General features: G+C 45.8%; 1 non-coding gene across 1 annotated transcript; it reads left to right on the top strand.

Moving 5' to 3' along the window:
- Positions 1-8,249: 8,249 nt before the first annotated feature.
- LOC111728122 lies at positions 8,250-8,356 on the top strand. The gene has a single exon (XR_002775513.1). It is a non-coding gene; the product is annotated as a U6 spliceosomal RNA (small nuclear RNA).
- The last annotated feature ends 323 nt before the right edge of the window (positions 8,357-8,679 follow it).

Raw genomic sequence — 8,679 nt, 5'->3', positions numbered from 1 at the left:
AAGTTCTCTAATTGACTGCTTCAGTTCCTTCAGCTCTGCTATATCCTTTCTATATTCTTCATATCATTCATCTCTACTTGATTCTGTTTTTGGATGTCTTTTTGGTTATTTTCCACTTTATCAGAAGTTTCCTTCCATCATCTGTATTCTAAATCCCTTTCTGTCATTTCTAACATTTCTTTTTAGGTGGAATCCTCTGCAGTAGCTCCCTCACGATCCCTTGGGGGCCTTGCTCAGGACTGGTATTTCATGTGGCCAGAATTTTTGAACTGATTCCTCCTCATGAGTGTTTTCTTTGATCTGTTTCCTTGCCCTAATTTTCCTTTCACTTCCTCTTGCTCTTTGAGTTACCATGCCTCTGGCCTAGGGTTTCAATGAGTCTTTTTGGTACAGGAGCAAAAGGATGAGAAGATTTAAGAGCAAGAAGGGAAGAAAGATTTTTAAAAAGAGAAGGAGGGGGGTGAGTAAAAGGGAATATTGATGAAAAGAAGAGAGGCACAGAAAAAGGCAGATAGGAGCAATATAGGTGTACAGTAGCGTATTTTGACCCAACCTTAAAAACCCCCAACCTCTCGGGGTGCCAGGTTGGGTGGTTCCCTTGAGGTCAGCAGCTCATTGCTAGCCTGTTAGGGCACAGCCACCAAGTAGAAATGACAGACAAAAATGCTATAAATCCAACCAAAACAAGCAAACATAATACTTTATGGGATAAAATGGGGGGAAAAAACAAATAATAGGGGAGGAAACAGTATCAAAAAGGAAGTTCTAATTGTTAAAGAATGCAACAATGGAAAATTATACTTAAACTAGAAAAATGAAAAAAGAAAAGAAAGACAAATCTAGAGGGAAAATGTTGAAATTACAAAAACAAAACAAAAATAAAGCAGTAAATAACTCTTGCTGAATATTATTTGGGCAACAGGTGATCTTCTGGGGTATGAGATGTTAATGCTGATATAGCTACATGAGATGGAGACTAGAGGCCTGTGCTGATTTCTCAAGCCCCACAGGGTAGAGAGCCTAAATCTCTCAGCCTGCTTAAAAGGCACCTTAGACTGCAAACCTTGGCTAAGCAGAAGCTTTCCCAGGAAAACACTTGTGGCTGGGATCACTCCTGAAGTGGCTGTCCACTTACCCAGTGTGCCAAAACCAGTCTCACTCTGTGCCCCTGAGGACCAAGGCTGTAAGCCATCTCAGTCCCTGCCTTTAGGTTGCTCAATCACTAGATTACTCACCCAAGGTCTCCCACTTGATCTTTGCTCTGTGACCCTGAGGGCAGCGCTTGCCAGGGCACTTCTCCCACAATGGCTCCACACGGCCCGCTGCCAAACAATATTAGCTCCATCAGGCTCAGAGGCTCAGTCTGGGGCCCTAGACAATCCTTGAACTCCTCCACACTCTTGCCCAAGATCTCCCAAGGTAGTTCAACTGAGTGCCAACTCCAAAAAAAAATAAAGCAGCTCATAGGTAAGGCCTTTCCAGTTTGCAATCTCACTGCTACTGTACTTACAGCTGCCTGAAGGATTAGACCGAACAAACACATGCAACCACTTGCCAGTTCTCCACTGCTTTTGTCTTCCTCATGGGGTCCAGAAGTCTCTCACTGACTCCCTGTGTCCCCAAAGGGATGTTTCTGGGCAGATCTTACCAGCCAGAGATGCCTGGAGTCTTCTCTCCCCAGTCTCACTGAGCCCAGTTGCAAGGAACTTGTTAATCAGCCACCATCTTGATCATGTTCCAAAACCTCATTATTTTTAAAGTGGGGGTTGCTTGTTACTGTAGCACACGCTGACTGCCCATTCTGACTCATGTAATGTGTCGGGTAAGCTCATGGTCCTTGCAATCTAATATAGACAGGTGCTATACACTTTGTTAAACCACTATGATGCCAGCACTGCCCTCTTTGACTAACCTTTCTGTTCCTATGCTCACTTCATAAAGTTCTTTCATTTCCTGGGACTCAGTTGCCACCTCCACTAGGAAGCCTTCCTAACCATCCATTCGAGGCAACATAGGGCAGCCCCATTGCAGGAGTTCTGCAAACTCTTGCTGTCAGCCTGTTTTTCTAAACTGTTTCTACTTCAGTGCCAACACTTGCCCACTCAGGGCTTTGTTAGACTGAGAAAGAGTGAACCTTTCCAAGTGGCTGCAGCTCCATGGGGCCATGGCTCAGCAGGGGATCACAGACTGGATGTTAGCCCCTGCCCTTAAACCTTTCTTTTATTAATCTGCCTTAATTGTGAGTTGATCTTTCAGTGAACCAACCAAGGGAAAAGAGGTGAGTTTTGCCATGATCCCTACAACAAAAAAAAAAGAAAGAAAGAAAGTTATAGACACGAGTAGCCCACAGGCTTCATCTTTGATGAATTTTCATCCTCTACTCTTCATTTTGTGGAGTTGTATCAACATTATGAACACAGGGCTGTTATATGAAACCAGAAGGCTGTTTGAACTTTTGGAACCTTGTGTGGGATTGATGGTGGTGCAGAGGCATGAATGGCTAGTAGGAACTAGAAGAGGAAAGCACGTGCAGAGACGTGGTAGTGCATAAGGTAGATTGTTTAACTCGGCAAGCTGTGTTTCTCAATCCTGTGGCTTTAGTGAGAGCATATGCAGAGAGCAATGATAGCAAATAATGTACAAATGTCTTTTGCATTCAAAGGACATCCACATCTGTTGGGAGACCTTAAGTGAGTTTTGTTCTTAGATAACCCATATTAGCTGAATGTGTTAAGTGAAATGATACTTGTATTGACCCATGATCTGTACACTGTCCTCCATGGCCCTGCCTACCAGGCTTTATGGACTTAGCTTGGTTAGTCCACAAGAAGTGTTCATAGAAGGAATGAATATGTTCTAAAGCCTTCCTCTCCTCTTTATCCGCTGCCTTGTTTCCTGATCTCCCAAGCCCAGAACTCAGGAGCAAAAGAGTTGTCAAGAGCATGGAGGTTGCAGTCAGACAGACCTGGGTTCAAATCTTGACTCTGTCATTTACTTGCCATAAATCTTTGAGAGAGTTACTTAGTTTCCCAAGCTTCGGTTTCCTCAAATGTCAATTAGGCTCACTTTCAGTCTCGCAGAGTACCCATGAGAAGCCTGTGTGGAATGCACTCAACAGGTGTCTACAGAACCCTGCCAATGAGTCAGGCTCTGTGGCTGGGAGACCAGAGTGGTCAGGAAAGGCCCAACCAAGGAGAAGACATTGAGGTGGCAGCTGAGTGTTGGGGAGAAGCTGGCCATGCGAAGAAGAGCTGGGAGAAGAACATTCTAGGTAGGGGAATAGCAACTTCAAAGGCCCCAGGTAACCAAGCTCAAGAAGTGACTGCTTTTCCATCTCCAGGTGTTGTGCCCAGGAGTTCCCCAGAGACCACATAACCAGACAAGTTGAATTTGCATGAGAGTCTCTTTATTGAGGAGATGGCCAGGGACTGCGTCAGTATCCCAACTTGGGGGTTATGAGATCAGCCCCAAGTGCTTAAGGGGTCAGGTTTTTAAGGCCTGGTCTGCATCCTGGTTGGCACACAGGCTGTCCAGGTGCATCTGGGTAGTGTAGCAAGCAAGCGTTGTACTGAAGCAGAATTTTGCTGTTAGTTAGTCATATGTCATACATCTTTCCTTTCATATTTTCTCCCCATACATCTTAGCTTTAGTACTTTACCCACCTCGAATTTTTTAAAGGTCAGTCCAGTGACAGTTGGTGCCTCCCAGTTCATTTCCCAGGGAGTTAGTCAAGAAGGAAACTGGGAGTGAACTAGAAGCAAGAATTCAATTAGTACTTTTTCATTTATCTTGGGGGTGAAATAGACTTCTTTCATTTTTTTGAAAGCTTGCAGTCTGGAAATTTGCCAGGAGTTAACTGGTATATATCTATTGTAGCCTAGGCCTGACAACTTTCTGTCTTAGCCTAGGCCCACTAGGCCTAACACAGTCTTCCTTCCACACTTGGATGCACCATCATCAACCAGGGGACATGTAGGCCACAGGCTACCACAACATGACCTTATCTAACACTTGATTCATTGACTCAGAACAAGTTATCAGCCAAAAGACATCAACCCCCTAGAATGGCGAGCATGGGGCTATGTGCTGTCTGAGGCAGGAAACCAGGGGAGTCAACAGAGCCAAGTTTGCTCCTGGGCACAGGGCCATATGGACAAGCCAATTATCACCAGCAGCACTGGCTCCTGGGGGTGCACTGGTCATCCACAGTGAAACTGCCACCACCATTGACTCTGGCCTTTTTGTTTTGCTTGTCCTCCCAGGGAGAATCCTCAGCACACCCATGGGACCAGAAGGAAAGTCAATGCTTCAGTGCTCTTGCCTAATCTCCCCCAGTGGGATCATGAGGCCCCTGGAGGTGGCCTATCCCTTGCCAGTGTCTGGTTCCTCCATTTCTTCTTGGAAGGTGGCCATAAGCACCAGCACTTGCACCTGCCCATGAGGTCTGGCAGCTGGAACTCAAGGCCCAGTCAGGTGGGATCAGACCATGCCCAGCAATTCCCACTGGGTCTGCCTTGGTCCGCTCTTTCTCTCCATCCAGATCCATACAAAAAAGTCCCCGCAAAGTGGTTCATCCTCCATCAAAACCTTCAAACCTCCAAAGTCTTTTTTGGGTATTGAATCCAGCCCTTTCTCAGCCTCCAAACTCAACCAAGTATCCCCTAAAGAAGAAATAAGGTAATGGTTTCAACTGTCAAAGTCTGACCAGAAAATGCTCACTACTCTAAGTATGAATCAGTGCCACACTCACTTATGAGAGTCAGTATTATATGAACTCAGAAGAAAGGCTGTAGGGCCGCCAAGCTGGGCACAAGTCTTTACCAGGCGGTAACACTGCCTCCTGCTTCCTGGGGCCCCTCCAGCTGGGACTGCCCCCTCTGTGCCTGGCACCTGGCAGGGCTAGCTTCCAATGTTGCCTTCCTGCTGCCATGAGATGGCAAGTCTGGTGACAGCAGTTGAGCTGGGCTTCAGGAGGAAGGGGAAAAAAATTTCAGGTCTCTGGGAGTTACCCATAGAAGCAGGCAGCAGTGAAAGCAATGATGCATTCTCTGACTTTTCCTCCTCGAGCTCCCCAAGCTCCCCAAGCCTGTGCCAGGCGGGAAGAGAATTGCCTGAGAACCAGAAGCCATAAGCCAAGCCCTGCACTAACTTACCTGCTATCCTTTTGGGAAGTTGTTACCTGAGCTTTCAGTTTCCCATCTCCAGGAGATTGCACTTGTCCAACAAGTGCAATAGTTCAGACTGAATGCCAATGTAGATTAGGGGAATACATGGCTGTGGGATAGAGAGGGGGCCACATCTAGTGGTCAGCAATGTTGTGATTCACTGGTGATGTCTGCCTTGGACTTGAATGGACAGGGAAGATGCCATGTCCCTACCATCCCGGCACTAGAGGACCTCTGTGCTCCTGCCCAGTGGAACATTCCACCACTTGGATTCAATGGGATGAGATTTCATTGCTTCAAGACATATACTACCAACTGGGAAGCTGTGAATTCTCCAACAGAACGTTCATTATGTTGGTGAGTTTCAACACGTTTCCTAAAGGAGTGAACAACAACAAAAGCATTCTAATTTATGTAACCCATGCCAAGAAGAGTTAGATGAATTAGATAATATCTTTGTGTTAGAGATGTTTGGGATGGTCTGTTCTTTTGCTGTCCAGCTTCAGATGATGCCAGCACCAGAAAGTAATCAGTCACAGGGCCACTGGATGAGGCGGTCCCTCTCTCCCATGGCTCACAAGCAGTGAGCACTACCTATCACCTCCATGACTGGAGCAGAAATCCCCACAAGAAGGATAGAGCCTCCAGCATCAGTTTACTGGATGATGTGAGAGGGGCTGGACCACCGATAGGTGCCGCAGCAGTCCTAGCTCGCTCCTCCCCACAGCCAGCTGTTTTCTGTTCAAACTGGGCTTTAAATTGGCCCCCTGCACACATCCCACTGCCAGAGAAACCCTCTTCTGACATCCTGTTCCACTCTGCAGACCCTCTGGCTCACTTCCCAGGGCTCCTTTCCCATCCCAGACCCTCTCAGGTCCTGCACCAGCTGCCCTCCTCTCTGTCATTTAGTTACAAATCCTTCCTGCTTTCCTCTCAAAACATCCCCACTGTTTCCGGGCTTGGCTCCCTCCCTACCCAGGCCCCTGTCCCTTCCCTGCAGATGACACTAAAGAAGAAGCCAGGATCAGAGATCCCCAACTGGTTGTTCCTAACGCATGTCTCATCACTTCTGCTTCCAAGCCTGACCGAGCTCCTGAAAAGCACAGGTTGGGTGGTCAAGCGACACTGAGGGTGGTGGGAGAGTTAGGGGCACCAGGTCCCAGTTTCTCCACATCCAGAGCAAGGGCAGTGGGAAGGGGACGCTCGGAGCACCGTGACCAGGTCGGGCCCACCCTAATCTGCCTTCCGTGGACCCCTGCAGACACCACTAAAGACAGAAATTTTGAAATGAAAGTTTTCAACTTATTCTTTTTTTTAAGTTTTACTACCACACTTTACAACTTATTATAAACAGAATGAAACATAAAAAGTGAGTAGTATCATGGACCCCATATTCTCTCACTTGGCATCAAGAATTACACCGTTCCACAAATCTTTGTTTCATCTGTACTTTCATCTTCATAATTTATACTGTTTTCTAATTTTTGTAGTATTTTAAGGCAGACATCTTACCATTTCTCTACAAATATTTTATTGCACATCTCTACAAGATAAGAACCTTTTTTAAAATGTGTGGACATATAGTTATGATACTCTTTTTTTGTTTGTTTTGAGACAGAGTCTCACCACTTTGTCACTCTTGGTAGAGTTCCGTGGCATCATAAGTCACAGCAACCTCAAATTCTAGGGCTCGAGCGATCCTCTGGCCTCTGTCTCCCAAGAAGCTGGCACTATAGGCACTGCCACAGCACCTGGTTATTTTTAGAGACGGGTCTAGCTCTTGCTCCAGTTGGTCTCGAATTCCTGATCTCAAGCAATTCACCCTCCTGGGCCTCCCAGAGTGCGGCATTACAGAGCCACTGTCTCTGGCCCTTTTTTTGAATCAAAGAATATTCCTTGGAGCTGACACCGCTTTCATTTCTTTTCCCATTTGCGTTAAACTTCATTTGAACCACTCTCTGCACTGTAGCTTAAGCAAAACTCGTATTGGTGGACATCTCTGCTATTTTTCTAATCTTTTGCCACTACACATAATGGTACACTGAATTGTTTGTGCATACAACTTTTTGGTATGAGGTAAATTCCTAGAAGTAGAATTCCTAAGCTAAAGTACAAGTACATGGGCTCGGCGCCTGTGGCTCAAGCGGCTAAGTTGGCAGCTGCATACACCTGGGCTGAAGTGTTGGAATCCAGCCTCGGGCCTACCAAACAACGATGACAGCTGCACCAAAAATAGCCAAACTTTGTGGCAAGCACCTGTGGTCCCAGCTACTTGGGAGGCAGAGGCAAGAGACTCACTTCAGACCAGGAGTTGGAGGTTGCTGTGAGCTGTGATGCCATGCCACTCTACCCAGGGGGACAGCTTGAGGCTCTGTGTCAAAAAAAAAAAAAAGTGAAGCATGTGTGTAGATGCTGTCCATTCCCCTCCATAGTGGTAAAGCTGAATTATGAATGTGCAAAAATGAGGAGTAAGATGTTACAACCCCAACTACCACCCAAGCCCAGGAATCAGATCAGCCTCCACATGGTTCTAACTTAGAGGGGCCTGAACTGAACGCAGATCTCACATGATAACACTAAGGCCCTGTGAGTCCCAGAGGAGCCATGAAAATTCCATTTACTTTACTTGGGCTGGAATAATGCCAGTTTAAGGAGCTCACCCTGATCATCTCAGGCTGAGCAGAAACTCTGGATGGTCCTTTTCTGTCTTCTTTGATGCAGAAGACAATTAAAAAAGAATTATATATCCTTTATCTGTTTGGCTTGCCATTAAAAAAAACAACAACAATGTTTCCCAGGCCTAGGGGAATCACAACAGGTGCTCCTCAAGTACAGTTCTCTTGAGTTCCTTCAGTTTATCTGACCCTAGGGGTCTTTCTTTACAAATGGAAAGAAAATTGATGTGGTTAGGATAACCTCAGTCCCTTGTTAGTCACCAAGCGTGACCTAACACTTTCCATCCCCATTGCTAATCCCACCTCTAGGCCAGCTGAATCATCCCGCAGTTATTTAAGGTGTGACCCATACCGTGTTTCTCAGGAAAAAAAACTAATTCGCAGCCAACTTTTAAAGATCAGAGATTTCGTGCTCACTTTGGCAGCACATATACTAAATTTGGAATGATACAGAGAAGATTAGCATGGCCCCTGCATAAGGATGACACACAAATTCGTGAAGCATTCCATATTCTTTTGTAGCAACTTCAAAAATACACTGTTGGGACCTGATCAAACTAAAGAGCTTCTGCACAACCAAGAACACAGTAAGTAAGGCAAGCAGACAGCCCTCAGAATGGGAGAAGATTTTCACAGGTGATGTCTCCGACAAAGGTTTAATAACCAGAATCCATAGAGAACTTAAATGTGTTAGCAAAAAGAAAATGAGTGATCCCATCTCAGGGTGGGCAAGGAACTTGAAGAGAAATTTCTCTAAAGAAGATCGGCGTACGACCTACAGATATATGAAAAAATGCTCAGCATCCTTAATCATCAGAGAAATGCAAATCAAAACTACT

This window comes from Otolemur garnettii, unplaced genomic scaffold (genome assembly GCF_000181295.1).
Source record: "Otolemur garnettii isolate 467f Iridium unplaced genomic scaffold, OtoGar3 scaffold00140, whole genome shotgun sequence".
In the NCBI taxonomy this organism is placed as follows: domain Eukaryota; kingdom Metazoa; phylum Chordata; class Mammalia; order Primates; family Galagidae; genus Otolemur; species Otolemur garnettii.
The sequence above is the reverse complement of the archived record's forward strand: the minus strand, read 5'-3'. Positions and strand labels throughout refer to the sequence as shown.